This window comes from Bufo bufo, chromosome 7 (assembly GCF_905171765.1).
Source record: "Bufo bufo chromosome 7, aBufBuf1.1, whole genome shotgun sequence".
NCBI classification, from domain to species: domain Eukaryota; kingdom Metazoa; phylum Chordata; class Amphibia; order Anura; family Bufonidae; genus Bufo; species Bufo bufo.
The window spans coordinates 85,827,880-85,854,096 of NC_053395.1; positions in this window are offsets into that span (position 1 = coordinate 85,827,880).

Sequence of the window (26,217 nt, forward strand, 5' to 3'; positions counted from 1 at the left end):
CTGGAGTTCAACATTGCTAATGCTCGAGCATCGGTAAGAGCAGCAGAAAGCCATGAACGATTTTGTCATGCACCAGACTGCTTTACCAGCAGGGAGCATATGTTGCTTTGAGGTCAGGCAGTGGCAGCTCATCTGAGATGCCCGTTGGGTGCTGAAACTCTCTGCAGAAGCTTGTCATCCCTTTCATATTCTTTTTTTAGAAAAGACGCTGATGCTCATGCAGCAGGGGATGACAGGGGAAGAAGAATTGCAAACACAACTTGCTGTCCGCCTGTAGCTGTTGGAGACCCATAAAGGGAATCTACCATCGAGGATGATGAGGCACTGCCACTGCAAGAGGAGGACTTGCATTAGAGCAGCGGAGTGCCAGCATATGCTGCCATGCAGCAACTGTTCCCTGAGTGAGCAAGCAAAGACATCTCAGCGGAGCTACCATAAAGGCCATAGAACGTGTGCATTAGTCAAACTGCAGCCGACTCTTAAAGTGGCAGAACGACAAAGGCAAAATATTCTGAGAAAGAGCGCCAACCCTCCTGCGATCCCTAGAGAGAGAAAGAGACGCATGGTGGGAGGCCAAAGTCCAGACCTAGAGTGCCTGCACCGCTATCCACGGATCATTGCATATAGGCTTTGGCATAAAGAGACATTTTTTGTGTTCAGAAATAAGAGACTTTAAATAAAAACAAAGGATAGTTTGTAGTACACGGACTCTAAAGCATTTAAAGTGAAAGTCATTTATTGCTGTTGTATTTAAAGTGACAGTCATTTAATTCTGCATTTGTCAGTATTGCAAGTGAAAGGACTCTTAATATTCGTATTGATTGTCAGTATTGCATTTAAAGTAAAATGTCTGAACCTAGTATTACCATGCCACTGTTAGAGGATGCAAATGTCACGACCATGGTCATGGTCGTGACTCCTGTATCCGCATGCTGTTGCCTGCGGTCTGGTTTGATTGTTCAACCACAGGTGAGGGCCGCTAGTATGTTGCCTCACTTGTGGTTGCCGCTGGCAACATGTGGTTGTATTGCAGTTTGGCAGCCTGAGCTGGTGATGGGCAGCTTGCTGCAATGTGCATGCGGTTGCACCTGGCAACCTGCCTTTATATGTGTGCACATTCCCTGTTTGGTGTGCACAGGGTTTGAGTTGTGTGGACTTTCCCTCGAAAGAGGGTGCAGCATGTACCGCTATCTGTTGATGGGGTGCATGCGCGTTCTCCGGAGGGAGAGCGTTATGGGGGTTTCGCCGCTGACGGCCCGGTGAGTGGCTTATTCCCCGCCATTTCTTCACCGTTGCCTGTTTTGGTGTCCCCTTATTTTTTATTCCCTCACTGTGGTTCGTTTGGTGTGTGGTTGCACACCTTCGAAAGAGGGTGCAGCATGCAGCGCCATCTGCTTTTGGCCTGCATGCGCGTTCTCCGGAGGGAGAGCATTTTGGGGATCACCGTTTACGGCGCGGTTGGTGGCTTATTCCCCGCCACCTTACCTTCCGTGTCCGTGTTGCTGATCCCTCGTCCCTCTCCATGTTCCTATCTCTGGTCGTCTGCTGGCAGCATTCCGTTTGTGTTCCGGCTGTGTGCTGGTTGGAAGTGTCTGCTGGCAGCGACTGGAGTGGGGACGTGAGTGGAGAGTGGACGCAGTGTTAGTGCGCTCTCCCCGGGCTGTTTCTTTGCTGGTCTCCGGTTCCTGTGTGTTGCTCCGGAGCCTGGCAGTCGGTTCCTGTGTGTTGCTCCAGGTGCCGGCAGCAGTCCTGGGAAGATGCATATTCTGACATTGATTCCCCTTCTCCTATCCCCTTGTATGGGTCCCTCTCTGGTTTTCCCTTTTTTTTTGGTGGGGGGGCTTTGAGGGGTGGGAGTGTCACGACCATGGTCATGGTCGTGACTCCTGTATCCGCATGCTGTTGCCTGCGGTCTGGTTTGATTGTTCAACCACAGGTGGGGGCCGCTAGTATGTTGCCTCACTTGTGGTTGCCGCTGGCAACATGTGGTTGTATTGCAGTTTGGCAGCCTGAGCTGGTGATGGGCAGCTTGCTGCAATGTGCATGCGGTTGCACCTGGCAACCTGCCTTTATATGTGTGCACATTCCCTGTTTTGTGTGCACAGGGTTTGAATTGTGTGCACTTTCCCTTCAAGTTGCTGTCTTCCCTTCCCTGGTGTGAGAAGGGTTATTTCCCTTCCTAGTGTGTGTCCATTGGGTGTGTCTGTGTGGGTGTGGCTACTTGGGCTATAAAGCCTCAGTTGAGACCAGATGTCTGAGGGGTACTCCAGCCTTGGTTGTAAGCTGGAGGCACCCTCCTGGTCCCTTATATCATCTGCCAGTGAGGGCCACCCTTGTGGTCATAAATTGTGATACACAATGTTATGAAGATGTGTTTGTGTTATGCTTATTTATTGCAGCGTATGGTTTCCTGGGTTCCTGTGTGGTGTGTGCTCTGTCTCTTGTGTTGTTATGGACAGCAGCACTTATACTTGGGTTCCAGGCTCTGTGTCTGTGGCAGGTAGGTCAGGTAGGTGTGGTACTAGTTGCACTTACCTCCCATTGCCATATGTCTGTTTCTGTTCCCTTTGTAGCCCGGCCAGTTTAGACTCCTGTTTCTCCGCATCCAGGAGGAACAGGTGGTCTACCCAGCTCCTAGTTCAGGGATCGGCGGAGGGTGAATAGGGATCCGAGGTTCCTGAGCATGAGCCCTCCTACCTTCAAGGTCGGCTCATGCAGCTAGGAGTTAGGGTCAGATTAGGGATGCATTAGGAGGTGACCTGCTCCCTTATTCTGTTGTCCTGGCCGAGCAGCCACTAACATCTCGTGGCATCGCACGGCTGAGGGTTTTCCCCATCCTCAGCCGTGACAGCAAAGATAGATAGAGGGGGAAGAACAAGGGAACCTGTCTGAGGTAGAAGAGTCTGATTCAGCATTAGTCTTGCCTCAAGCAAATATAGCCCAAACAGATGAACTAAGACGTTCATCACATGTCAGAAAACCGACCCCAAAGATGCTGGAAAATTTGGAGCAAGAAGCAGCACTGTAAGGAAAAAAGTTCACCAGAATGTATGATAGTACATAACATAGTACATAAGGCCGAAAAAATACATTTGTCCATCCAGTTCGGCCTGTTATCCTGCAAGTTGATCCAGAGGAAGGCAAAAAAAAAACTGTGAGGTAGAAGCCAATTTTCCCCACTTTAGGGGAATAAAAAATTCCTTCCGACTCCAATCAGGCAATCAGACTAACTCCCTGGATCAACGACCCCTCTCTAGTAGCTATAGCCTGTAATATTATTACGCTCCAGAAATACATCCAGGCCCCTCTTGAATTCCTTTATTTTACTAACCATCACCACCTCCTCAGGCAGAGAGTTCCATAGTCTCACTGCTCTTACCATAAAGAATCCTTTTCTATGTTTGTGTACAAACCTTCTTTTCTCCAGATGCAGAGGATGTCCCCTCGTCACAGTCACAATCCTGGGGATAAATAGATGATAGGATAGATCTCTGTACTGACCCCTGATATATTTATACATATTAATTAGATCTCCTCTCAGTCGTCTTTTTTCTAAAGTGAATAACCCTAATTTTGATAATCTTTCAGGGTACTGTAGTTGCCCCATTCCAGTTATTACTTTAGTTGCCCTCCTCTGGACCCTCTCCAGCTCTGCTATGACTGCCTTGTTTACAGGAGCCCAGAACTGTACACAGTACTCCATGTGTGGTCTGACTAGCGATTTGTAAAGGGATAGGACTATGTTCTTATCACGGGCATCTATGCCCCTTCTGATGCAACCCATTATCTTATTGGCCTTGGCAGCAGCTGCCTGATACTGGTTTTTGCAGCTTAGTTTGCTGTTTATTAAAATTCCTAGATCCTTTTCCATGTCAGTGTTACCGAGTGTTTTACCATTTAGTATTTACGGGTGACTTGCATTATTCCTTCCCATGTGCATAACTTTACATTTGTCAGTGTTAAACCTCATCTGCCACTTATCTGTCCTCTTCAGTGTTAATTACTTTACACAGTTTAGTGTCATCTGCGAAAATTGATACTTTACTATGCAAGCCTTTTACAAGATCATTAATAAATATATTGAAGAGAATAGGGCCCAATACTGACCCCTGAGGTACCCCACTAGAGACAGTGACCCAATCTGAGTAAGTACCGTTAATAACCACCCTCTGTTTTCTATCACCGAGCCAGTTACTTACCCACATACAGACGTTTTCTCCCAGTCCGAGCATTCTCATTTTATATACTAACCTTTTATGTGGTACAGTGTCAAATGCTTTGGAGAAGTCCAGATATACGACATCCATTGATTCGCCGCTGTCAAGTCTAGAACTTACCTCCTTATAGAAACTGATTAAATTAGTTTGGCATGACCGATCCCTCGCGAAGCCATGCTGATATGGCGTTATTTGCTTATTTCCGTTAAGATGCTCTAAGATAGCATCTCTCAGAAAACCTTCAAACAGTTTCAATGATAAATGGAAATTATACATTAAAGACATTCGTAAAAAGCTAAAGCAAGAAAGTATAAAAGGGAACTTGAGTGATATGGTAGAGATGGTAGAAGAATCTAAATCAGAGCTTATGGCAGCATATGTCAACCTGTGGTCATTTACGACACCTTCCCAGGATATTGTAAGGAACATGGACACATGTACTGCGGTCACTAAAGATTTGGTAAAGCTCATGAGAGAACTGTCATCTGCCGAAAACTATGATGAAGTTAATGCAAGAAGTAGAATGAATGAGCTTTTTATGATAGACTATGCTAGGTCCTTAGGTGGTAGCACAAACTCAAGTATGACTTCCTTCGCTAGCAGAAGTGCCACCCATATATCAGAGTCCTCAAATACTTCAGCCAAAAGAAAGGAATTAGCTGAACAACTTGCTGTCAAGAGAGCAGAAATTGAAATGGAAGCTGCCATCGAGGCGCTGCGCCAACTGATGGCTGAAAGGGAAGCTAAAAAGGATGCACAACACCATCAGATGGAAGCTGAAATGGAGGCACAGCAGTATCAAATGGAAGCTGAATTGAAAAGTCTGGGATGGCAAAAAGAAGTTAAGATCATAGAAGCCAGACTTAAAGTACATGAAGAGGATATGAATCAGCGTAGTCAAAGGTTCAAATCTGAACTATGTGAAGAAGCAGACTCCTACATTCCTACATACTCCCAGGAGAATGGAAGGAAATCTCCAGCACTTAGTGAGGAAATAAGTCATTATCCTTCCATCCCTGCCAGAAAGAAAAAGAGAGGCCTAGTCCAGTGTTAGGAAAAAGGTGTGTGGATTTACCCTCTATCTTTGCCGGAAAAGATGAAAAAAAGGACTCACCTAATTCAGAAGTAAGTGAGAAAATAGAACCGGATGATTCTATTCCTAGATGCCATGGCAATGCTCAGGAGAATGTTACAACCATTGTCCCAGCAAGACCACAGAGAACAGTCCTAGCTAGACTTCCCGTTCCCGAACCTACTGTATTTTCAGGAGTCGTACTGAAGTTCATAGAGTGGAAGGCAAGTTTTGAGATGATCATTGAGCATCATTGCTTCAGTCCAGTTGACAAGTTATTCTACCTTCATAGATATGTTGGTGGAGAAGACAAGGAAGTTCTTGAAGGTTACTTCTATAGAATGGCGAAGAAGCCTACAAACAAGCTTGGGCAAAATTGAATGCAAGATATGGTCATCCTTTCTTAGTACAAAGAGCCTTTAGAGAGAAACTGAATAACTGGCCTAAAATAGGTCCTAAAGAACACTTCAAACTCCAAAAGTATGGTGACTTCCTGCAAGCATGCAGCAATGCCATCCCATATGTACGAGGACTAGAAGTACTGAACGATTATCTAGAAAACCACAGGATGCTAACTAAGCTACCTGAAGAAGTGGCTTCTACATGGAATGTGACTGAACAGTTAGATCTAGGTAAGGACTTCCCAAGTTTTAAAGAGTTCTCTGAGTACATCAATAAGGAAGCAAGGATAGCATGTAATCCAGTAACAGCATCTTACGTCTTAAAATCCTTGAAGAAAGGCCTGCAAGAGAGATAAGATGTGCAAGAGCAAGTAGCTTTGCAACCAACACAGCAGCTAAAGGTCCAGATACCTACGAGACCAAGTTCAAAGTCACTACTGGGATCAGTAGAGAGACAGAACCGACAAATCTTCAGACTACCTTCAAGTGTATGTTCTGTGGAGAGAACCACTCCATACATAAGTGCCAACAATTGAAGGAGAATTACCCAGAAGAAAAGAAAACATTTGTCCTGGATAACCAACTGTGTTTCGGATGCCTAAGAAAAGGCCATGTTACTAAGGAGTGTAAGAAAAAGGCCCCATGTAGCGTTTGCAAAGGACGCCATCCTACACCACTACATGAAGAACGTCCAAAGAAAGATAAATCCTCAATACCTAAAGATACTGAGGAAGGAAAGAAAGTATCTGTATTCTCTTGCAGAGTGAGGAAAGGAGAAAGCAACAGCACATCAATGGTTGTACCAGTGTGCATTTCAAATTCTAAAAGGAGGAACAAGAAGGTATACGCCTATGCGCTACTGCATGCCTAGAGTCACGTCACCTTCATTGATCAAGAAATCTGCAAGAAATTACAAGTGGCTACAGAACCAGTGAAGCTCAAACTCACCACAATGACGGGGAGAGACACATTAGTGACCAGTCAAAGGGTCAAAGGACTGAGAGTAAGAGGACTTCATTCAAACTGCACATTAGATCTACCTCCAGCTTATACAAAAGACGATATACCTCTAGATCGAGATTGCATACCTACCTGTAAAACAGCCAATGAATGGGAGCACCTATCTGTCATATCTCATGAAATGTCCCTGCTGAAGGAGTTTGGTGTTGGACTGTTGATAGGTTACAATTGTCCCAAAGCCTTGGTACCACGAAAGGTAATCAAAGGAGGGAAGGGTGAACCCTACGCTGTTCAAACTGATCTACGATGGGGAGTTGTTGGAGGAAAACAGCAGATCGCAAACTCAAGACAGGTGACAGGATTGTGTCATCGAATATCTCTCCAAGAGTTACCAACTGTAAGTCCAGCAAAAATAATCAAGATCCTTGAATCTGACTTTGAAGACATAAGTTCTAAAGAGAAGAGTGTATCTCAAGAAGACATAAAGTTCGTACACACTCTAGAAGAAAGTATTCAGCAGAATCAACAAGGTCATCTTGAAATGCCCTTACCTTTTAGAGAGCGACCTCGTCTCCCAAATAACAGAAATCTTGCACTAGCAAGACTGAAATGTTTGAAGAAAAAGATGGGAAGAGATCCCAAACTGAAGAATTATTATTTGAAATTCATGGAAGGCATCCTTGAAGAAGGACATGCAGAGAAAGTTAATAATCAGCCTAAAGAAGGAGAAGTGTGGTATATCCCACATCAAGGTGTTTACCACTCAAAGAAACCAGATAAGATTAGAGTAGAATTTGATTGCTCAGCAAAGCACAATGGTTTTGCATTGAATGATCATCTACTAAAAGAACCAGATCTTACAAACACTCTGCCTGGAGTACTCTGAATATTTAGAAAGTATCCCGTAGTGGTCATGTGTGGCGTTGAAAAGATATTCCACCAGGTTCATGTGAAAAATGAAGATAGAGACTTTCTGAGGTTTCCATGGTGGGAGGATGGAGATACAGATACAGAGCCAGCAGAATACAGAATGAAAGTACACTTGTTTGGAGCAGCATCATCTCCAGGTTGCGCCAATTATGGTATGAAGTACCTAGCTAATCAGAATGAAAAGGATTGCCCATCAGCAGCAAATTTTCTGAAGAAAAACTTTTATGTAGATGATGGTCTTATAAGTCTAGAGTCCACAGAATCTGCAATAAAACTAGTGAAAGAAAGCCAAGAGTTATGCGCAAGAGGAAACATGCGCCATTCATAAATTCATCTCAACAGAGAGGTACTGGAATCCATCAGTGACTCTGAACGTGCAGCAACAATAAAGAATGTAGATCTCAATTATGATCATCTTCCAGTTCAGAACGTACTTGGATTGGGATGGAATGTAGAGAACGACAAGTTCTTCTTTGAAGTATCTATTGAAGAGAAAGTTGCAACTAGACAAACCATTCTTTCCGCAGTGGCTTCTATATTTGATCCATTGGGATTCTTGGCCCCAGTAATCCTCAGAGCAAAAGAAATACTACAAGAATTATGCAGACAGAAGTTGGGATGGGACGAGCCCATACCTGAAAATCTGAGGTCAAGGTGGGAGAGTTGGATAAGAGACTTGCAAAACTTAAGAGAAGTTCGGATACCCAAATGTTTTGTACTTCATGATTTCGGAAAGTACAAGAAAATAGAACTTCATCACTTTTGAGATGCCAGTAGTTATGGTTATAGTCAGTGCTCCTACATCAGAGTAATAGGAGAAGAAAAGATACACTGTGCCCTGGTTATGGGGAAGGCCAGAGTTGCACCTACCAGTATTCAGACAATACCAAGTCTTGAACTGACAGCAGCTGTTGTTTCAGCATCAGTAAGCAAGTGTCTGAGAGAAGAATTGGAATTGAAAATAGATGAAGAATATTTTTGGACAGACTCACAAGTTGTCCTAGGATACATAAACAACAAAGCTCGAAGATTCCATATCTTTGTCGCCAACAGAGTTGAGAAAATTCGGGAAATAACAAATCCGGAACATTAGCATCACATTGACACAAAACATAACCCAGCAGATCATGCTTCAAGAGGCCTGAATGTAACAGAATTGAAAAATTCAAACTGGTTCACCTGTCCAGAGTTCCTTTGGGAAAAGGAAATCACGCCCAGTAAAGGTTACACAGAATTGTCTATGGGTTATCCAGAAGTAAAAGTTGTACAAACATTGAACACTGCTGCCAAGTGTCAAGATGACATACTTGAAAGACTAGCGAGATGTTCAAAATTGAATACAATCATAAACGTAGTAGCTTGAATTCAACGTTTGGCAAAGGGAATCAGAAAGAAGGAATTGTTGAATGTAGAAGAAAGAATGAAAGCTGAAGAAACAGTCATGACTCATTCAACAGAGATTCTACAGTGAAGAGTTAAAGAGACTTAGTCAAGAACCTAAAAGGCTTCAAAAGAACCACCCATTGTACAAGCTTAATCTTGTTCTGCAGGATGGTATACAGAAGCTGGGAGGGAGACTGGAAAATGCATCGTTACCTAGCAGAGTGAAGCATCCAGCAATTCTACCCAAAAACTCTACCTTCGCAAGATTGATTATTGATCACTACCACAACATATACCTTGCATCAAGGAAGAAACTTTACCCAAAGCTGTTTGAGAGAAGGTGGTTACTGGATTGTGAAAGGAAGCAAGGTTATAGCAGAGTATATAAGTAAATGTGTAGTCTGCAGAAAGGCACGTAGACCTACAGAAGAACAAAGAATGGCAGATTTACCGGCAGATCGTGTAAACCCATCACCACCATTTGTTTATAGCGGAATGGATTGCTTTGGCCCATTCATCGCCAAGCAAAACTGCAAGGAGTACAAGAGATATGGACTAATATTTGTATGTCTGAGTTCCAGAGCAATTTACCTGGAAATGTTAGAGGATATGTCAACTGACGCATTCATCAACGCCTTAAGATGTTTTATAGCCATTAGAGGTACTGTCAGAAAGCTTAGATCTGACCAAGGATCTAATTTTGTCAGAGCAAAGAATGAATTGAAGAAAGCTCTAAAAGAGATTGATAAAGAAAATATATTTGTTAGAGAAAGTGTGATTTTCATATGAATGCTCCACATGCAAAAAAAAAAAATGCAAAAATCTGCAGCACTCGCCAATGTAGAAAATCCAATGGTGGTTTATTAAAAAAACAGCATGGTGATGCAACGTTTCGACCTTCATCGGTCTTTTTCTAGCAATACCTCACCACATGCAAGCCATACAGGAGGAGTTTGGGAAAGACAAATCAGAACTGTGAGAAATGTGTTAAGTTCAGTTTTGAAAAAGAACGCCGGAAGAATAGATGATGCTTCACTTAGGACCCTATTCTATGAAGTAATGTCTATTATTAACAGTCGTCCACTTACAGTTGATAACATCAACGATCCAACAAGTTTGGACCCTTTAACTCCCAACCAACTACTTCACCTTAAGTCGGATTACATACAGACACTGCCTGGCAAGTTTACCAAAGAGGATTTATATGCCAGAAGGAGATGGTGAAGAGTTCAATATGTATCAGAACAGTTTTGGAATAGATGGAGGAAAGAGTAGTTAGTCAATCTTATCCTAAGAAGTAAATGGTAAACACCCAGAAGAAATTTCCAAGTTGGTGACATAGTGTTAGTAAAAGAAAAATATTTACCTAGAAGTCAATGGAAACTGGCCAAAGTTCTAGAAGTTCAAAAGGATGTAGACAAACTAGTAAGAAGAGTGTTGTTACAAATAGGAGACTTAAAACTTGACAAAAAAGGAAAACGTCTCACTACTCCACTCAAGTTGGAATGTCCTATACAGAAGTTAGTTGTTCTACTTGAGAGTGATAAAAGACACTTGGAAGTTGAGAACCTTAAGGACAATACCTCAAATTCATGTTTAACTCCTACCAATAAGACCATAGAATTATAGGTACTTTGATGGGAGTGTAGCTGGCCAGCTAAGACCTGTCCTAGGTTGCTAATATAGCTTGTATGTTTATGCAGCTAGACCTGCTAATAATCTTAATACAGTTCCTATGTTTATATGTTAAAGACAAAAGCAGAGTTATTTACTGTGACATCATGTTTTGGATGTCATATAACTGTTATATTTTGTGTTCACAGAAGCAGAAAAGGATAATATGCCTTTAAGATTCATTTTGTAATGTAAGGTAAGCTCAGTGACACAGCAGAAACAACAGAAAGCATAGTGTTAATCTGTTGTTGCTGGGCAGAAGTCTAGACCAATCACAGGCAGCTTCTCACATAGCAAGAGTTTTCAACAATCACAGCCAGCCTCACACACAGCCTGTCTGGGAATTCCCCTAGCAGGAGCTGCTAGAATCATTATTCACAGGAGCTGAAGAGACATTCACTCCACTCTGAGCTGTGTTTTTATGTAAGCAGAGAGGCCAAAAGAGGTATTTAGAACAGTTATATAATGTTCATATTGTTAGTATTGTGATTAGAACTGTATACTGAACCAGTTATATATGTGTTTACTTACAGTTCCACCAAATTGCAAGCATACAAACCAGATTCCATACAAATTGTATACAAACTGCGAACTGCTCATACCAGATCATAAGCAATTGCATATTGCAAACTGCAAATCAAGTTGAGCAAGCAGAACTATTAGTTAGACCTCAGATATACCTCTCAGAGAGATCATAAAGTGCTTAAATAACTTAAAGTGAGAGTACAGATAGTCATGAGAGAAATATATCCATTTTTTACTAGATTAAACAGCTGAACCACCATCTTAATCATACCGCCATTTTGTGATATATTTTCAACACGTGTTATGTACATGGACTATCTGCTGCGGAGGTGGCAGTGTTATATGAAGAAAAGTTGAAGTTAATAAAGAAGTTATTTCAAGCATTTGGTGTGCTCTTTAAACCTACTGTTTCCATAGAACGGCGCTAGAGGAATTACAGTCTGGTTAGACTAATAGTCAGAGATACCAACATTTTTCTAATGCCACAGCACAAAAGGCACTTCATAGTGTTGCGCCTGCCACACATTCAGCGACATTACCTGCGCTTCATCTCCTGTATAACGTTTGCGCATCCTAAATATCAGTGACATTCAGTTTAATTTTTTTGCCACTGGTGACAGCGACATTACCTGCGCTACATCTTCTGTATAATGTTTGCGCATCCTAAATATCTGTGACATTCAGTTTAATTTTTTTGCCACTGGTAACAGCAACATTACCTGTGCTACATGACCTGTATAATGTTTTCCCATCCTAAATATCAGTGATATTTAGTTTAATCTTTTTGCCGCTGGTGACAGCGACATTACCTGCACTATATCTCCTGCATAACGTTTGCGCATCCTAAATATCTGTGATATTCAGGTTAATTTTTAAGCCGCTGGTGATAGCGACATTACCTGCGCTACATCTCCTGTATAATGTTTGCACATCCTAAATATCTGTGACATTCAGTTTCATTTTTTTGCCTCTGGTGACAGCGACATTACCTGCGCTACATCTGCTGTATAACATTAGCGCATCCTAAATATCAGTGACATTCAGTTACATTTTTTCGCCGATGGTGACAGCGACATTACCTGCACTACATCTCCTGTATAACGTGAGCACACCCTAAATATCTGTGACATTCATTAAAATTTTTTAGCCACTGTTGACAGCAACATTACCTACGCTACATCTCCTGTATAACGTTTGCGTATCCTAAATATCAGTGACATTTAGTTTAATTTTTTCGCTGCTGGTGACAGCGACATTGCCTGCGCTTACCTGCGCAACATCTCCTGTATAACGTTTGCGCATCCTAAATATCAGTGACATTTAGCTTAATTTTTCCGCGCATACACTTACAAAACCTGCGCTACTGTACGTGTGACATACTTGCAAGCATATATACCATGCTCAAGGCGAGCAATAAGGGACGGGGAAGTGGCCGTGCTGCTTATGGTGCAAGCAGAGGCTGTGGCCCTGGGCACGGTGAAACTATGCCTGCTGCAAGAGCACAAGAAAGACACTCATCCACGATACCTAGCTTCATGTCCCAGTTTTCAGGGCGGCACAGGACACCACTCTCGAAGTCACACCAGTGCGCCCAGGTGATCAGTTGGATTGCAGCAGATAATGCTTCCCGTCGGTTAAGCACCACCCTGTCTTCCACAAAGTCCAGTCTCAGTAGCCAAGAGTCTGTTCAACAGAATCCTCACCCTGATCCTCCTTCCTCCAACCATGGAAAGTCTTGGCAAACAAGTGATCCCACTCTCGGATATTCCGAGGAGCTCTTTTCATCGCCATTCCTTGATTTGTTCCTCTCACCAAGCCCGCTTGAAGAGGGACATGAGGAGATCTTGTGTACTGATTCCCAAACTCTTGAGTATCCACAGTCAGAAAAAGATAACGGTGGGGAACGGCAATTAGTGTTTCACGAGGTGGATGATGATGAGACACAGTTGCCAATAAGCCAATGGCAATTAGTGTCTCAAGAGGTTCATGATGAGGATGAGACACAGTTGTCAATAAGTGAGGTTCTTGTTAGATCAACAAGTCAGGAGGATAACCAGAGTGAGGAAGTGGAAGAGGAGGTGGTGAATGATGAAATCACTGACCCAACCTGGGAAGGTGGCAAGCTGAGCGAGCACAGAGGGGGAGGGATCCGCAGCACCGCAACAGGCTGCAAGAGGCAGTGGGGTGGCAAAAGGGAGAAGGCAGGCCACCCCAAACAGGCCCACAACTGTTCCTCGGAGCACCCCCTTGCGGAAATCTCCCTTGCCAAGGGGTAGGCGTTCTGCCGTCTGGCGCTTTTTTGAGGAAAGTGGGGACGATAAAAGAATTGTCACTTGCAACCTGTGCCGTATCAAAATAAGCTGGGGCGTGAACACTAGCAACCTCACCATCGCCAGCATGATCCGCCACATGTGATCAAAGCACCCTAATAGGTGGGCCGAACTCCTGGGTCCTCAATCAGTGTCTGCGGATCACACCACTGCCTCCTCTTCCCCTGTGTTACGTGCTAGCCAATCCCCTGTCCCGGAAGCCTCCCGCCCTGCACCTGGACCTTCGCAAGCACCATCATCCTGCACATCTGTAGTGTACGGGGACTGTAATACCCGTCACTACCAAAGTGTCATTTGGTGTGCTGTCGTCCCTCCTTAGTTATGGAGAAGTTGGTATATGTCAGTTTTATAAAATGTCATGTAATGCAATGCTATGTGTTTCCCTGTTACTATGACACTTGCATGTACAGGCCTGCTAGGGGTGTCATTCCAGCTTCTAGTCACTAGAGGGAGCTAGAGAGCCCTGGTTTATATAAGGCCCAGTCTCGGAAGGGAAAGAGAGACGGAGTCTAGTGTCTGTAATCTACAGTTGGAGATTAGACAATGTCAGAGACAAGTCCAGGCCTGAAGCCTGCTGTCCAGGAGAAGATTCCCTCCTGAATTCCCATATGCAGAAACAGGAAAATCTTAGCTAAAGAGCCTGAGGAAGCAGCTGAGAGAGACCGAGGCAAAGTGCAGAGAAGCAAGAGGTACTAAAAATAACAGAGGAGGTACTTTCTAAAGCTATAGCCAAGGATATAAAGCCAGAACTAGGTTATTGGGCCTTGGTGAAGAATTGCTATATTCCAGGATCAGGCAGAAATAGAGTGCAAGCTCCTGTACTGCAAGTCCTGTGTTCAACACTCTGTAGTCACCTTGCTAAATCTGTAATTGCCTGCATCAACCGTATTGCAAAATCGACTGTATGCCAAGGAACTGCGATTCCAATATTGTCTCTGCATGAAAACTACTAAAGTTGGAGTTCTGTTTTAATACCACGTGTTCCTCAATTTATTCCTGCTATCCGCAAACGGCGTGCCACCGTTTAATTGGCACTGGCGTCACGAACAATTTCTACCATCACCTGCCTATGCAGAGAGTCAGCCGTCTCAGGTTAGTGTCATTGCACTACTACACCCAGAAACTCTATTACACACAACTTGAGTACGCTGCACCTCTCTTTTGGCGTCACGAACAGGATACGCACGCTTTCTAGTGCAAGAAGCGTGAACTTTGTGCCTTATACAGTTGCCCTGTGACCAAAGTGACAAATTGTCTGTTTATTTAAAGTGGACTTTGTGAACTGAAAATCATACCCAAAGTGTACCAAAAAATTCTAAAAAGCGCTGTGCAGTGTTGCGCTACCAAGAGGAAGAAAATCACCGCATTGGAGTGTGGTTTTGTGGACTTTTAACAATCCTGCTTGCTGTCAGTGAATAGACAGCGTTTATACCCAAAGATGGCTGCTGGGCTTGCTGAATTGACTGCTGCGTCACCTTCATCCCGAAAAGGCGGGAAAAATTGGCGCCTTTCCGAGAAAAGAGCGGGAAGGAGTTCAAGGTCAGGCGCCACTGCTTATCTGGACATTTGCATGTCTGCCAGCATGGACACCGCCTTCCATATACTGGAATACCTGGGGGGCGGCCTCCCAGTGCAGTGGGAGGAGCTGGCGGCTGTAATTGACGCGACCCTATCGCTCTCCTCAGAAGGATCGAGCATGTTGGAAAGTGAGCATCATTGTGCTGCAATGTCTACGCCTAAAATACCGCAAGTGCCTAATGTTGGTGTAGAGCCAGAGGAGGCTCCACCGGCCTACTCTCCGGGACCGGAAACACCCGCCTGCCGCCCAAGGGAGAAAGAACCAGAGCCCTACTATGGCTCGTGGAGAGACTTTTTTCAGCCCTCGTTCAAGTGGTCATCACTTATGGCGGAGATCCGGGAGGCCGCTATAAAGCGGAATACGAAGACCAAAATCGTTTATGAAGAATTGACTAAAACAATCCATGAAAAGCATGCTAACACCCAACCCCGCCTGGAAAGGAGAAAGGGAGTGGTGCTGTCATTCGACAAAACCCGTGGCTACGGGTTCATCCAGGACTATCTAACTGGCAGAGACCTCTATGTGAATCGAAGGTCTGTCAAAAGAGACTACCTCCCTTCTTATCAGCACAGCCTCCGTGAGGGAGAGGAAGTGGAGTACACCCCTGCCGAGAGCCTGCGAGGCCCTTATGCCACTGCCGTGACCCGTCCCAAACGAGCACCTGAGGACTGGGAGGCAGAAGAAGGAGAAGACTACTCTGGCTGCGAGCGGGAACCTGAACGCTCTCCAGAGCCGGCCCATCACGCCTTTCAGGAGCGGAGCTCCTTCATTGGGCCTAACGTCTTCTGGCAGCCAACCGTGTTGGAGAAATGGTTGAGCCCCTATCCTTCCCCCGAGCTGCCTCGTCGGGAGAAGACCATATAAGATATGGAAAACTTGAAAGGACTTCATGCTACCTTGGAGAACATCCGGAGGGGTCGGAGACCAGACGCATCGCCAGAACCTGCAGAGGCCGAGTCCGCGCCATCGGTGACTGTACCTGTGCCGGCGGCGCCAGCAGATGACAGCGACTCCGACACAGAGAGCATCAGTGAGAAGATTGTCCGGCTGGAGGAGAAGTTGCGGGAGCTGCGCAAGATCGCGACCGCCAGGATCCAGACGCCGCCAAAGAAGGACGAGGTAAGGGTGCCTGTCACCACCCGTAGACCACCTTCTGCTGCCACCGCTCCGTCAGTGCCCCAAAGGAGACCCCCGGTTGCTGTGAATAGCCGCCGAGCCCACCGGACCGCTTGAGGCGGCGGTAACCACGCCATTCCATCCCACAATCCTTATGCCGGGACCGGTACGGTCCACCCAAGGGTTTACCCCTAGGCCCCTGGGGCCAATACCTATTAGGGGCCCCTTCACCCTACAGCTGCCCCCCAATACAGTTATGTGGGCCCATCCTCCTGTAGAGGACTACTACAGGCCGTACTTGCCAGCAGAGCCAAGTGGTTATGATATGCCACTGTGAATCAGCCTGCTAGGCCTTTGATTTATTTCACTGCAGAAGTTTGATGTTAACCCTTCCAGGACAGGAGTCCTATGTTTCTGGTCCTTTGTTGCGGCTGCCAGTTTGTCCACGGCTCAGTGGTAGGTGTTGACCACTGAAATCACAAAGTCAGCAAGGCCACGTTTGTTTCCAGGACCTCCTGCCTGCTTTTGCTACCCCACGCCAAGTTGTGCCTGTTCCTTTAGTTGCACCTTTTACCCTTCACCCCCTTTTCAGGTTGATCAGGGGTCTTACAGCACTTGTCTTTGCTGTCCTTTTATTGTGCAACTTCATACTAAGGAACCGTGCCCGGAGACAGACTCAAAAGAACCTGAGCCTCTGAGATTTTTGCTCTTTTAAAGGAAATGTGCCCAGAGATGGACTCCACCGCATGAGAGCCTCTGTGATTTAATAGAAAAATAACCTGGGTACGGACTCATGTTTGTTCTTTGAGCCTCCAAGAACTTTTATACTGTTTTATCTATTTTGCTGTTCTATCATGGACTTATTCATTGTCATGGACTATCCTGGTTATAATGTTACGCTGTGCCAGGTCAGCGCCCCCGTTCCATTCATTATCCTGAGAGAAGAGAACGACGCCCCTTGTCACTACCCTTCACCTTTGCCAATTGGACCTGATGTAAATGTAAATGCAGATGAATTACATGTATGTATGCCTGCATGTCTCTATTTTCTATTTCAGGTAGAGATTCCAGTTGGGCGACCCATGATGGAGTACGAGGTCGTACTCAGCTTAAAGCAGTGGGGTATGTAGTGTACGGGGACTGTAATACCCGTCACTACCAAAGTGTCACTTGGTGTGCTGTCGTCCCTCCTTAGTTATGGAGAAGTTGGTATATGTCAGTTTTATAAAATGTCATGTAATGCAATGCTATGTGTTTCCCTGTTACTATGACACTTGCATGTACAGGCCTGCTAGGGGTGCCATTCCAGCTTCTAGTCACTAGAGGGAGCTAGAGAGCCCTAGTTTATATAAGGCCCAGTCAGGGAAGGGAAAGAGAGACGGAGTCTAGTGTCTGTAATCTACAGTTGGAGATTAGACAATGTCAGAGACAAGTCCAGGCCTGAAGCCTGCTGTCCAGGAGAAGATTCCCTCCTGAATTCCCATATGCAGAAACAGGAAAATCTTAGCTAAAGAGCCTGAGGAAGCAGCTGAGAGAGACCGAGGCAAAGTGCAGAGAAGCAAGAGGTACTAAAAATAACAGAGGAGGTACTTTCTAAAGCTATAGCCAAGGATATAAAGCCAGAACTAGGTTATTGGGCCTTGGTGAAGAATTGCTATATTCCAGGATCAGACAGAAATAGAGTGCAAGCTCCTGTACTGCAAGTCCTGTGTTCAACACTCTGAAGTCACCTTGCTAAATCTGTAATTGCCTGCATCAACCGTATTGCAAAATCGACTGTATGCCAAGGAACTGCGATTCCAATATTGTCTCTGCATGAAAACTACTAAAGTTGGAGTTCTGTTTCAATACCACGTGTTCCTCAATTTATTCCTGCTATCCGCAAACGGCGTGCCACCGTTTAATTGGCACTGGCGTCACGAACAATTTCTACCATCACCTGCCTATGCAGAGAGTCAGCCGTCTCAGGTTAGTGTCATTGCACTACTACACCCAGAAACTCTATTACACACAACTTGAGTACGCTGCACATCCACTTCTGTGTCCGAGCGCAGCGTACAGATGTCCATACCCCAGGCTTTTTAACGAAAGCGCAAATACTCAGTCACCCACCCACAGGCCACAGCACTAAATGCGCACCTCTCCAAATTGCTGGCCCTGGAAATGTTGCCATTTAGGCTTCCGCAGCCTGATGGCGGTGGCCGTCCCTCGTTATTCAGTCCCCAGTTACCACTATTTTTCCTGGTGTGCCGTCCCCGCCTTACACCAGCATGTGTCCCGTAACATCACCCGTGCCCTGACCAATGCAGTTATCGGGAAGGTCCACTTAACGACTGACACATGGACAAGTGTTTTTGGCTACATTTCCCTGACGGCACACTGGGTGAACGTTGTGGAGGCCGGGAGCGAGTTGTGCCCTGGGATGGCACAAGGATTGCGAGCCCTACTTCCATAAGGGATTTTCGCCACCACCTACATTAGTGGCTGCAACCCCCCATTTTTCTCCACCTCCTCCTCCACTTCCACCTCTGAATTCTCATCTTGCAACATCAGTCAGTAGCTGGAAGCAGTGTAGCACTGCAGTAGGGAAGTGGCAACAGGCCGTGCTGAGCTGTGGCTCTAGCCACTCAACCTACAACCAGGCATGGTTGTGTCTGATAATGGCCGTAACTTGGTGGCGGCTTTGGAGCTCGGCAAGCTCACACACATAACATGCCTAGCCCACATGTTCAACTTAGTGGTTCAGCGGTTTCTCAAAACCTTCCCCAATTTGCCTGAGCTACTGGTGAAGGTGCACCGCATGTATGCCCATTTCCGAAAGTCATCTACAGCTGCCGCTGGTCTGGCAATGCTGCAGCAGCTCTTGCAATTGCCAGCTTACTTACTGTTGTGCGACATGAGCACACTCTGGAATTCCACGTTCCACATGTGGGCCAGGCTTTGTGAGCAGCAGAGGGCAGTAGTGGAATACCAGCTGCAACATGGTCGTCGCCTTTCCAGTCAGCAGCCGCTCTTCACAAGTGACGAGTGTGCATGGATGTCTGACCTCTGTGAAGTTTTACGGAACTTTGAGGAATCAACACAGATGGTGAGCGGCGATGCCGCTATTATCAGCATACCCATCCCACTTCTGTGTCTACTGAAACGCTCGCTGCTCACCATGAAGGTGGACGCTTTGCATGTGGAAGAGGTGGAAAAGGGGGAAGACAGTACACAGGGTGATAGCCAGACCACCTTCATTTAGTCTTCTCAGCGTGAATTGGATGATGATGATGAGGAGGAGGAGGAGCAGGAGACGGTTGCCTCCTATAGAGAGGGTAGTACCCCATAGCAGGTTTATTCCATCTGTTCAGCGTGGATAGGCCAAAGAGGAGGAAGAGGATGAGGAGATTGAGAGTAATCCTCCTGATGAGGACAGCGAAGTCTTGTCTGTTGGGACTCCGGGCACACATGGCTGACTTTATGTTATGCTGGCTTTCCCGTGACCCTCGCGTTATATGCATTTTGGCCAACACGATTACTGGTTGTTCACCCTTCTTGACCCCCGCTACAAAGATAACTTTTCATCTCTCATTCCTGTGGTGGAGACGACTAGCAAAATAGTGCAATACCAGAAGGTCCTTGTGGAAAAAATTGCTACAAGAATTTCCATCTGACAACGCTGGCGGCAGAGTACGTAGTTCCATGGGCAACCAAGGAGGGGAGATGAGGGGAACACACAGCAGTTCCAACGGAGGCAGGGCAACACTCTCCAAGGCCTGGGACAGTTTCATGACACCCCACCAGCACCCTCACCCTGATGCGCGGCCTAGTGTCACAAGGAGGGAAAAGCTTTGGAAGATGGTGAAGGAGTACGTAGCAGACCATGTCAGCATCCTCAGTGATCCTCTGTGTCTTACAACTATTGGGTGTCCAAGCTGGACACGTGGCACGAACTGGCGCTCTACACCTTGGAGGTGCTGGCCTGCCCTGCCGCCAGCGTTTTGTCAGAACGGGTATTTAGTGCTGCTGGGGGCATAATAACTGATAAGGGCACTGAAAATGCTGACAGGTTGACTCTTATCAAAATGAACAAACCTGTATTTCCCCTGACTTCTCTACTCCACCAGAGGAAAGCTGATGAACATAAAGGCACTTTAAATGTGGCTTTTATGGTATATTGAATACACTGTATTCCCATGCACCTCTTACACCACAAAAAAGAGTATATGGTTCAATCTTCCTTTTCTCGTCCTCCTCCTCCTCCATCATATGAACATGCTTATTAGGCTGCCCTCGCTCCTAATATTTTAGAGGGTCAGCTCAGCAGCAGACCCTCACCCCTAATGTTTTAGAGGGTCACCAGCAGGCCCACCCCCCTAATGTTTTAGAGGATCAGCTCAGCAGCAGGCCCTCGCCCCTAATGTTTTAGATGGTCAGATCAGCAGCAGGCCCTCACCCCTAATGTTTTAGAGGGTCAGCTCAGCAGCAGGCCCTCTCCCCTAATGTTTTAGAGAGTCAGCTCAGCAGCAGGCATTCACCCCTAATGTTTTAGAGGGTCAGCTCAGCAGCAGACCCTCACCCCTAATGTTTTAGATGGTCAGATCAGCAGCAGACACTCACCCCTAATGTTTTAGAGGGTCAGCTCAGCAGCAGATCCTCACCCCTAATGTTTTAGAGAGTCACCAGCAGGCCCTTCAATTGTGTGTATGATGCTCTCCTTTATGTGTAATAAAGGGTGTATTCGAGTGCCGGTTCCTTGTAATTTATGGCAGCCATTTCACTTAGTGCATAGGCTTTATGAGTGTAGCAGTCCCACTACCTGAACAATTGTACCACAATGTGAATGAGGCCCTCCTTTATGTGATATACAGGTTGTATCGGAGTGCCTCTTCCTTGTATTTTTTGGCAGCACTTGCACTTTATATACAAGTAAAGTAAAGTAAGTATGACACTGCCGTCATCATGGCACTGCTGGAGCCTGCTGACCATCATGCCACTTTTGCCATCATGCCACTGCTGTGGCCTGCCTACCATCATCATTTGTAAGGCAGCTGCTGAATTCATCATGCTGCTGCCTGTCTGCCATGTACAATATGGCTGCTACTGCTTCTGCCACCGCCTTAGCTGCTGCTGCTCCTTGCTGCTAATTACCTACTGCCAGCGCTGTTAATGCAAAGCATCTGCCACTACCACCACTACTACTACTACGGTCAACCTACTGCCTTGTATGTTCCTGCTGCTACTACTATTGCAGCCACATGCCTCTTATTATCCTACCCTTTCCACATGCACACTGCACTTTGTGTGTTGTCAATTAAAAGGGAGAATTTTTATAGGCGCATTCACAACAAGCCGATTTTTCTTCTAACAATTAACACTGTATTCATGCTGGGCCTTTGTGTGGAGGCTTGGCTGTGTGCTGAATTATATCACCCCCAGACCATGTTCACACCATAGTTAGTGTAGCGGCTAGGACCCTTTGCCATGCTGAGTGACCGTGACGTGGTGCATTGATGGGCTCCGATATCTTCCTGACTGGAACATATTGGCGAAAGTCTCAGCTTTTAATACCTGCATGTATGACTTCCCAGTATAGTCAGTAGCATTTCTGTTTGGTGCATTTCCTCTCTGTGTTTCATATGTTTATTTGCTACATTCTGTGTAGTTTGCTCTTGTGGTGCATGTGGACCGCGTCGACGTCCTCCATTGTATGCATATTTTGCTGGGGTTAGTCGATTATTGCGGTCCGCATGCGGTGGGGCTGCTCCCCCAATAAAAGACACGCCACAGTGTCAGGGGCTGAGCAGCTCCTCCAGAATTGCCACTTCATTTCTGTGTTTTTGTCTTGTTAGATTTGAGTGTGTTTGGACACTCTGTTGCACCTGGTAACCTCCATCACATGGTCTGGCATAGGTGTGGCTCACGGCCTGGCCTCATTCACATTGTACTACCACAGTATTCATGCTGGGCCTTTGTGTGGAGGCTTGGCTGTGTGCTGAATTATATCACCCCCAGACCATGTTCACACCATAGTTAGTGTAGCGGCTAGGACCCTTTGCCATGCTGAGTGACCGTGACGTGGTGCATTGATGGGCTCCGATATCTTCCTGACTGGAACATATTGGCGAAAGTCTCAGCTTTTAATACCTGCATGTATGACTTCCCAGTATAGTCAGTAGCATTTCTGTTTGGTGCATTTCCTCTCTGTGTTTCATATGTTTATTTGCTACATTCTGTGTAGTTTGCTCTTGTGGTGCATGTGGACCGCGTCGACGTCCTCCATTGTATGCATATTTTGCTGGGGTTAGTCGATTATTGCGGTCCGCATGCGGTGGGGCTGCTCCCCCAATAAAAGACACGCCACAGTGTCAGGGGCTGAGCAGCTCCTCCAGAATTGCCACTTCATTTCTGTGTTTTTGTCTTGTTAGATTTGAGTGTGTTTGGACACTCTGTTGCACCTGGTAACCTCCATCACATGGTCTGGCATAGGTGTGGCTCACGGCCTGGCCTCATTCACATTGTACTACCACAGTATTCATGCTGGGCCTTTGTGTGGAGGCTTGGCTGTGTGCTGAATTATATCACCCCCAGACCATGTTCACACCATAGTTAGTGTAGCGGCTAGGACCCTTTGCCATGCTGAGTGACCGTGACGTGGTGCATTGATGGGCTCCGATATCTTCCTGACTGGAACATATTGGCGAAAGTCTCAGCTTTTAATACCTGCATGTATGACTTCCCAGTATAGTCAGTAGCATTTCTGTTTGGTGCATTTCCTCTCTGTGTTTCATATGTTTATTTGCTACATTCTGTGTAGTTTGCTCTTGTGGTGCATGTGGACCGCGTCGACGTCCTCCATTGTATGCATATTTTGCTGGGGTTAGTCGATTATTGCGGTCCGCATGCGGTGGGGCTGCTCCCCCAATAAAAGACACGCCACAGTGTCAGGGGCTGAGCAGCTCCTCCAGAATTGCCACTTCATTTCTGTGTTTTTGTCTTGTTAGATTTGAGTGTGTTTGGACACTCTGTTGCACCTGGTAACCTCCATCACATGGTCTGGCATAGGTGTGGCTCACGGCCTGGCCTCATTCACATTGTACTACCACAGTATTCATGCTGGGCCTTTGTGTGGAGGCTTGGCTGTGTGCTGAATTATATCACCCCCAGACCATGTTCACACCATAGTTAGTGTAGCGGCTAGGACCCTTTGCCATGCTGAGTGACCGTGACGTGGTGCATTGATGGGCTCCGATATCTTCCTGACTGGAACATATTGGCGAAAGTCTCAGCTTTTAATACCTGCATGTATGACTTCCCAGTATAGTCAGTAGCATTTCTGTTTGGTGCATTTCCTCTCTGTGTTTCATAACACTTGTGCATGTTGTATGGGCAGGCATTCTGACCCTGTCAAGGCATCATTTTTGGATGCTTGGTCCCCCAAGGCACTTTTTAAAATTTTTGTATCCCATAACACTATTTGTGTTTAAACATCATGTGTCCAGGATAATTTTTGGAAGCTTTGGAATATGAAAACGCATAACACATGTGATGGCGCTGTATGTTAACATTGTCAAACGTGCATTTACTTTCAGGCTCCATATCTCATCGTCCACTACAGCTTGGAATGTGAGACTACAATCATTTTATAGACAATCATCTTGGATATCTCATACATAAATTGGACTTGCAACTATTTAGCATGTGATTAGTTATGCATGCGGCAGGCGCAGCACTATGAAGTGCCTTTTGTGCTGTGGCATTAGAAGAATTCTAATATCTCTGACTTTTTAGTCTAACCAGACTGTCTATTACTCTGTAAATCCTCTAGCGCTGTTCTATGGAAACAGTAGGTTTAAAGAGCACACCGAATGCTTGAAATAACTTCTTCATTAACTTCAACTTTTCTTCATATAACACTGCCACCTCCGCAGCAGATATTCCATGTACATAACACGTGTTAAATAAAGTATCACAAAATGGCGGTATGCATAAGATGGTGGTTCAACTGTTCAATCTTGTCATTCAACATAAAATTGTGGATATATTTCTCTCTAGAGTATCTGTACTCTCACTTTAAGTTATTTAAGCACTTTATGATCTATCTGAGAGGTATATCTGAGGTCTATAGTATGAGTATGATCTGGTATGGTTGTATGCAATTTGGATTGCAATATGGAATTGAATTGTGAACTTTGTAGTTTGCAATTGTATGGTATGTTCAATTGGTGGAACTGTAGGTAAACACACATATAACTGGTTCAGTATACAGTTCTAATCATTACATTAACAATAGGAACATTATATAACTGTTTTAAATACCTATTTTGGCATCTCTGCTTCCATAAAACACAGCTCTTAGTGGAGTGAATATCTGTTCAGCTTCTCTCTCTGGTGAATAATGATTCCAGTAGCAAGTGCTAGGGGAATTTCCCACACAAGCTGTGTGTGAGGCTGGCTGTGATTGGTCAAGACTCCTGCCCACCAACAACAATTTAACTCTATGCTTTCTGTTGTTTCTGCTGTGTCATTGAGCTTACCTCACATTCATATAATGAATCTTAAAGGCATATTATCTTTTCTGCTTCTGTGAACACAATATATAACAGTTATATGACATCCAAACATGAAGTCACTGTAAATAACTCTTTTAACGCTTTTGTCTTTAACACACAAACATAGAAACTGTATTAAGGTTATTGGCAGGCTGTATAAACACATAAGCTATATTAGCAACCTAGGACAGCTACAATGCATATTCTTGTTATGCAACTGCATTGTTACTGTTTTGCTCCTAAAATTCCAAATTAAATTTTTTATTAATTTGTAAATTCATCTTCCGCTTTCAACACTGCCTGAATCCTTCTGGGCATGCTCTCAATCAGATTCAAGCATGTCTCTCAGGCTTCCTCCACCGAACTTGATTCCTTCAATTTCTCAATCTGTTAGCCCCCTTTCCTTCTGTTTCTTCCAGACCCATTTGCACAGATCAGAGCCCAGTCTATTGACTTTTGTCTCATCGCTCCAAATCACCCTTTTCCAATTTTCTTCTGTCCATTGCTCATAATTTTTTGCAAACTTGAGCCGACGCTTTTTATGCCAATGTTGAAGTCAAGGCTTCTTCACCTTTTGTCAGGCCACAGACTTGTGTGGATGTATGTGATCTCACTATTATGAAGCAAACAAGCCACCTCCACTGCTGTGTTTGTCGCGCTATGGAATGGATGGACAGACTTCATTTCATATTCTTCCAACTGTCATGGCACTCACATGATGCAGTTTGGCAATTTTTTTGGCCGAAATACCGCTATCGATGAGCTGGATGATGCTGGATGAATAAAAACAATTTATGGTAAAAAAAAACAATTTTCATTTTCTCCACCTAACTCCTTAAAAGAAAAAAACTAAAAGCAAAATGACCAAATTTCTCCAAAATTAATATGTTAGAGGGGTCAACATAAAAGACTTTCACTTTTAAAGTGCTTCTAATGTTATGGCACTGAACAAAATCAGATTTGACAGTATGGTGCCATAAAATAAGCAACAGGAAAAGAAGCCTCCAAAATCTATAATGCACCCTCTGTCATTTCAGGTTATGTGAAGAATCCAGCTAGTATGTAAATTGCACAAATATCATCCATTTTCACATTACAAACATACAGTAATGGTTTTAGAAATGTTTTGTTTTGAAATCTTTTTGTAAAAGAAAAAAATTGACAAGGAGAAATATATTTTTCATAATTTTCAGTTTTATCCCTCAATATCTTCCTTATTTTTCTCTTTATGAGATGCACCTGATTATAAGATGCTTTTACAGGAGGAAAATAAGAAGAAAAAAAATATAATAATATTTTTCATCAGTCCTCAGTTCAGAACCCCTAATCTTAATATAACCCCCAAATCGGACCCCCAATCTTTATCAGACCTCAGAACAAACCCCTCCAATTTTTATCAGACCCCCAAGCTTTTTTATACATCAGATCAGACATCCAATCTTTATAAGACCTCATATCAGACCCCCAATCTTTTCCAAACCCCCAGACTTTATAAG